This window comes from Mastigoproctus giganteus, chromosome 13 (assembly GCF_048544385.1).
Source record: "Mastigoproctus giganteus isolate SK-2022 chromosome 13, ASM4854438v1, whole genome shotgun sequence".
Taxonomy (NCBI): Eukaryota; Metazoa; Arthropoda; class Arachnida; order Uropygi; family Thelyphonidae; genus Mastigoproctus; species Mastigoproctus giganteus.
In genome coordinates this window covers 87,504,882-87,511,807 of record NC_143587.1, presented here as the reverse complement: position 1 = coordinate 87,511,807, position 6,926 = coordinate 87,504,882, and the positions used below count along the sequence as shown (strand labels likewise).

General features: G+C 36.3%; 1 protein-coding gene across 2 annotated transcripts in view; it reads left to right on the top strand.

Moving 5' to 3' along the window:
- The first annotated feature begins 1,332 nt into the window (after window positions 1–1,332).
- Window positions 1,333–6,926, top strand: part of LOC150076247 (uncharacterized) — a 29,779-nt gene continuing 24,185 nt past the window's right edge. For both annotated transcript variants that reach the window (XM_090388166.1, XM_090388165.1), the window contains exon 1: window positions 1,333–1,434. The gene's annotated coding sequence lies outside the window, so the exon portion shown is untranslated. The remainder of the gene's footprint in view (window positions 1,435–6,926) is intronic.

Here is a 6,926-nt window from a genome sequence, read left to right as displayed (position 1 = left end):
TCCCAAATCTCTTCCAATCTTCACAACGTCTTCGGTGATTGTCTGAATTTGCGATTCAAAACCAGCGAAATCATTTGCCAAATGGGGCAAAACATGCTGCCAAACAGAACGCATGTTGGGGGCAGTGATTTCTAGCCAAGATGCAAATATAGTTTTGATCGTATTTAGAGGGGTAAAAAATAAATTGTGAAATGAAAAGCTATCACATCATCTTGTCAGGATGGAATTAAAAATACTGAACACTGTTGCACGTTGCTACTGGCTGCCCGAAGGGAGCTATTGGCACATGTGCATGTGAGACAATAGAGTTGGCACCGTAACATAGGGCTCACATCTGGTGAGTATGGGCTTGGCAAACCCAAGGTCCTGAGCTGGATATCATCATTCTTCTCTTTCTTGGTGATGCCTTTCTACTTCTCTCTCTCGCTCTCTCTCTCACACACACACAGGGGGTAACTCGGAAATTTTTTTTAATAATAATAATAATATATTTATGCGTACCTAGGCTATGACAATGCAGCATATATGTAGAGTAAGTGTCTAGGCTATTGAATGTGTTTTAATATTATTAATTATTATTATTATTAATAGCCATATGGTGCAAGGAAGCCTGAGGCTTATGCTACACCAGGAAAAAAAAAATTCCCGAGTTACCCTGAGAGAGAGGGAGAGAGTCAAAAGTAGAAGGGAATCACCAAGAAAGAGAAGAATGATGATATCCAGCTCAGCACCCTGGGTGTGCCAAGCCCATACTCACCAGATGTGAGCCCCCGGGATTAATATATGTACAGTCAATTTTTGACTTTAAATTTTTAAATTTTTGACCCCCCCCCAATGTTCCTCTGCATTTCTATCCCTTTTTATTTACACCAATTTAACTATATATATATATATTTATTTATTTATTTTTAATAAAAAAAAAAGCCTCTTATTAGTGTATCTAACATTATTACTGTATTTGAAAATTTTCTCTTGGCGTTTGGGCTTATATTTATAAATGCGTCCCTGATATTTAGGGCCGAAAAGAGAAAGAGAGAGTTTCAGAAAATGCAAAAATTAGATATTTCTTGGTGATGATCAAAATAGTGCTTCTCATTATTGTTTACTGTAGTTGTTTGTCACGATGTCGGGCTGTCCGTTTTTTTCCCCTCTTCCCATCTTTAATTGTTCTTTTGCCTCCCTAACCCAGCTGAGAATAACACATACATTTTTTTGTTGTTTCCGCTCCGCGAGTTGTGCGCATGACAGGACGGCTGCCTGAGTTTTGCAACGCTCTTAAAAACGGCTGACTGAAGCGGAACGTGGGTCTTTTATCCGTCTGAGTGCGAGTCTGTCGTTTGTTGTTGTATTACTGGTCCGACAGCGCTTTGTTCTTTATATTTTTTAAATATTTATTTATTATTTCTGTAGCTGGCACTACCTGTTTGTTATAAGGTAAATACTTTAGATATAGCGGTGTACATATTTTAATTAAATTTTCATTTGAGTTATTGAAGCTTTTAGAGGTTGCTTTAGTTTGTTGTTTCCCTCGTTAAGGTGAGGTTAGATTGGATGAATGATTGCTCCTAACTTTTCGCTTTTGAAGTTGAAACTCAACACAAAGTGGCTCTGTGGTGTTACGTCTTGGCAGAGTTATCGGGTATATCTCTTGGCGTTATTAAACGTTATTGTATGGTCGCTTTATTCTGGAAAGTGACAATGGGTTTAATGACAATTGAGCTATGTGGGAAAGGGGATTCTCTTTTTCCAGAAATTCTTCCCCTGGTGTCTTTTTAAATGTTTATCAACGGATAATCTTATACAAAGCAGAGGAAAACAACCTTTTTTTTTTTAAGGTTGTTTTCCTCTGCTTTGTATAAGATTATCCGTTGATAAACATTTGGCTACTTTGAAAGCCTGAACCTCTATTACTTTCTTTCATAAACATTATTGAAACATCCTTTTAGTACATAGGGTAACTTCTTGTATCCCTAGAAAATATTGGCGGCTGGTAGGCGCTATAAAGCTAGATTTATTGACGGGCAGTGATCATTTGCTTCAGGGGTTCTAAAGTCATGGGGCCCCTTTAGTTGTATTAAATTTGCCGTAATTATTGTCTTTTTCGTTTATTAAATTAATGTCGTAATTAGTCTTTCGAATTTTAAGTCTTTATTACCATTCCTGAGCAATTCCCCTCACTCTCCTAGTTAGGAGTGCTGGTCATCTGCGCTCAACTAGTAGCTGGAAACAGCTCCTCCAATAACAACTGACAATGTTCCACAATACTCAATGTCAATATTCTATAATTCAATTAGTGTTGTTTTTTTTTTTTTTTTTTTCTTATCAGCTTGGTAATGGGTAAAAGGAATTTTTGAAAGTCCTCTTGGCATCAAGGATAACTTGGGAGTAGGAATTTGACTTTATTCTTGTAACTATCTTGTGATTTTATCGAAATTTAATCTTACAAGATTGGTATCTTGTATTTAAGTAAAGGATGAATAATTCATAAAAAAACTGGCAGTAGTTAATGCCTGTGCTGTTTACTAGTATGATGGATTCATACTTAAGTGGTGATGTGAAGGTATGACTTTTTTGCAATGCAGAAAGTAAGTCTCCTTGCATTATTTATCCTTTATAACAAGTCTTCCAACCATATTTGGCTGCAATGTAAAAAAAAAAAAACTTTTGATTAAAGTAGAAAACACTATATACCCAAGAAAGTAAATACTTAATTTTGGTTCTAAACTCCTAGCTGGGAAATCCTGGTTATGAGTGAAAGTCTGTGTAGCAGGTACAGCCTTTCTTAATAAGACTAAGGAGATGTGAATTAAGTCTTTCCTTAGGCTGTTATCAATAGTGGCAAATGATAAATTTTTATAAAGCATAGCTAAAAAAAAAAAATAGACTATTCATTCCCTCCAATAATTTGTCTAGTTCTTCCTTGAATTTATTCAAACTGCCCACTTCCACACCAGATGAAAGTCTGTTCTAACAATCAGCTGGCTGAAGGCAAACTTCTACACAATCTGTCCTGCAACCATCCTCAACTTGAATTTGTTCTCATGTCTTCTTAGGAAGAATGCCATCAGAATTGAGCTTACTCAATCCAGACCCTTAACTACCTCAGTCAAATCTCCTTGTAGGTGCCTAGTCTGCAGATGTTGCAATTTAAACAGAGGCCTTTCTTTGTAAGACCACCCTCTTGTTCCCTTGGCCAATCTTAGTCAGAGATTGAGGGGAACAAAAGGGTGGTCTAACTAAGGAAGGTTCTGATTCTGCATTGTAGATTTACAATGACAATTCTAAACTTGATTAAATATACCATTTTTGAATTTCAAGAATTTCTTGCCCTAAAAGAGGAAATATTTTAATTGATCATAACATTATTTGTTATGTTTAGTCATCAGACTAAATCCTATCAAGGATAGTCTAATGATAGCTGCTATCATTAGACTTAAACTCCATAATGCAACTTGTGTGGATTTGACTTGATCATTTAATGTTTAGTACCAAATTAAAGGACTGGCATATTAGGTAGTGATATCAATTTGTGTAATTTTTTTAACTTAAACTAACTGGAACTTCATCTCTTTCAAAGTTTGAATTTTGATATGCTAGTTGTGGATAGCTTTCAGCTGGTATTCTAGTTTGAAACATGGATTAGTGTTTTGAACCTACCACTGAGTGACTTAGCAGTATTCTGCTACAGTGATTCCACTGTAGCAGAATATTGCTAGGTGTGAGAGTTGCTACCATGTTATAAACTTATATTTAATCCTCTGCTGCTCATATGGTATCAGATGCCACTGCCATTTTGATTAGGAAGTAATCAGTCCTGTGTACCCTTTACTACTATTCTCTAAATGATTATATAGCATTCCTTTCTATTTTGATATACTAAATTCTCTTTGGTATTTAACAGATGAGAGATAGCTATAGAGCTTGTTTTGATAGCTTGTCAGAAACTACACCAGATAATCTGGCAGATGCCACTACAAGCTTCTACTTGTATGAGTGTCTTTTAAATTCTAAGAAATAAACATTCATTAGTTTCTTTGTTCTTGTGCAGTATTTTGCAGTTAAGTGTAGCAAATCATTTAATAGAGTACTTCTTTAAAAGCTTAATTAAAGCCAAGATGGCATCAAATGCCATGTGATCCTTTGCACTAATTTAGGCCATGAGTGCCTACCCTTCCGTAAGTAAAACTTTTTTTTTTTTTTTTTTCCAAAAGTTTTTTCTTGCCTCTCATTTATCAGGCTTGTCTGCTCAAATCTTTCAGTTAAAGTAAAACTAACTTAATTCTTAAGTACATAATCTAGTACAATTCTATGTACTCTAACCATTATGGTTAGTAAATAAATGGCATGTGGACTTTTATATTTAGATTCCCTTTAGAAATTCTTTCCCATTATTTGAGAAAGAACTTCTGAATATCAGATTTTAAGTAAAATGAGATGACTTAAGCATCACTACCCAAAAATATGATGGAAAAGTTTATTCTATATTATTGAGGATAATGAGAAAAATTTTTTTTCTTTCTTCATAGGATGAATGAATACAATCAGTTCTGTTATAGGACAACTTAAGATTTGATAGCTTTAATATCAAAGATTAGAATAAAACTGGTACTACAGACACCTAGATACAATGTTTTCTGCCACATTAGCAGAGGCATATGATATAAGAAAGCAAGCTTATATAGCATAAGCCAAAAACCCCCTTCCCATTTTGCCTATCCATTCCCTCCAAATGCTTATCTAGTTTAACTTAAATTGTTGATCTCCACTACAACAGTTTTTGTTCCAAGTTTCAACCACCTGCTGGCTAAAGGCAAATTTCTGCAAATCTCTTCTACAATTGTCTTTCCTCAATGTGAAGAATCACATTAAGCTTGCTCAAACCACCTCAGTTAGATCCTCACAGGTGTCTAGTTTACAGACACTTAAATTTCAAGAATTTAAGCCTTTCTTTGTAACAGCAACCCTTTGGTCCACTCAGTGTCTTTGACTTTCATTAAGATATTTCTATTATAAACTAAGTTTTTTGCACAATTAGAGCAGTTCTAATACTTTCTCCACTCTTGGAGAAATATAGGAAACAAGCTTTACAAACAATCTTGCAGTTTACTTTCTCTATCCTTGATATTATGATCTACACTGATCCAAAACGACCAGAGAGTCTTTATGCAAATTAAAGCAACTGCAGGTGAACTACAGCATGGGTTGGGACACTGCAAAAAAAACCTGATACTGAGCTCCATTAATCAGTGTCCCATCTTGTTCTTCAGATGGGAAAGACAGCAGACTTAAGCAAGTTTGACAAAGGCCAAATTGTAATGGCCAGACAACTGGGTCAGAGGATATCCTTCATTCATCTCTAGCATTGATGAGCCATGGTTGACCATGGCTCATCAATGCTAGAGATGAATGAAGGTTCTCCTGGACAGTGTGTGGCAACACAGTGGAGACTGGTCCAATTAGCTAGTAATTGGAATGCTGGTGACGGGAGTACTGTGTCACAGTACATCAAACCCTGTTGAAAATGGGGTTGTGTAGCCACTCAGTGCCCATTCAGTTTACTGGTGACAGTGTCTATAATGGGTACACAAGCATAGAAACTGGACCTTGAGTGATTGGAAGAAGGTAGTCTGGTCCAATGAATCTTGTTCCACCATGTGGATGGCCTGGAACACGTTTATCTGGGGAAGTGATGTACCATGGGATGAAAACAAGCCAGTGTCATGCTTTGGGCAATGTTCTGCTGGGATATCCTGGGTCTATTCATCCATGTGCTGAGCACTTGCACCTACCTAAACATTGCTGACCATGTATATCCTTTCATGGCAATGGTCTTCCTCTCTTGTGGGGCAGTCTTTCAACAGGATAATGTGCCACACCACCCAGATTGTTCAAGACTGGCTTGCAGAACATGAGGAAGATTTCCAGGTATTTCCCTGGCCTCCAAATTCACCAGACATCCAACATCTGTGGCTTGTGTTGGAACAGCAACTCCAATCTGTGGCATCTCAACCACACTCCTTCAGGAGTTAAAGGATCTGCTGGTTACTTCTTGGTATCAGATACCACAAGACTTAGAAATCATGTCCATGCCTTGCTGGGTATATGCTGTTTTGGCTGCATGTGGAGGACCAACATATTAGGTAGGTGGTAATAATATTTTCTCTCATTGGTGTATATTTAAAGCACTTGTTTCTGTTCTAGAACAGTGAATTTGAGGATCTGCCTATGAAGCTCTGCCACATTTTTAATGGAAATACTTAGCCTGAACTTGATGTAATCCATAAAGTTCTATCATTGCACCTTGGCTTTAGTTTTTTTGATTTTGCTTCATTGAGATTAGTAACAAGGGCAATATGTTGGTACAAGCTAGCCATTTTCACAACAAATGATAAGCTTAGTAAGATTGATAATGTGAGATCTAATTAATTTAGATGACTTTCAACCAGTGAAATACCACCACTTTGCTTATTGGAGGCTTCAAGTGGTGAAACCCATGTTTAGTCTCTAGAGCAAAGTTTCCTGCATTCCCCCCTCCCCCATACTTCTCCTTCAACCCATGCATGGTACTAAGTACTATAGGTTTTGATACCTTTTTGTGTTTGGGGTTTCCATAAAAAACTTAATTTAAAATTTAAGAACAATTGCCTTTATTAAATTATTAGTATATAAAATCAATAACAAAAATAGTTTTTATACTATTAACCCACCTTATAGCTTTTAAGGTCTTGTCCTTAACTTGAGAAGATTACTTAAATCTTTTAGTATAAAAAGAATAGATATTGTTACTCTAAATGGGTATCACATTTGTTAACACACAAAGATTAAGTGTGGTATGGGATGGCAAACTTGTTTTGCACCTGGCTTTACAAATACAAAAGCTCTTTGTGTTTGTAGCACTTTAGACAAAGCTGACCAACTGGAATTAT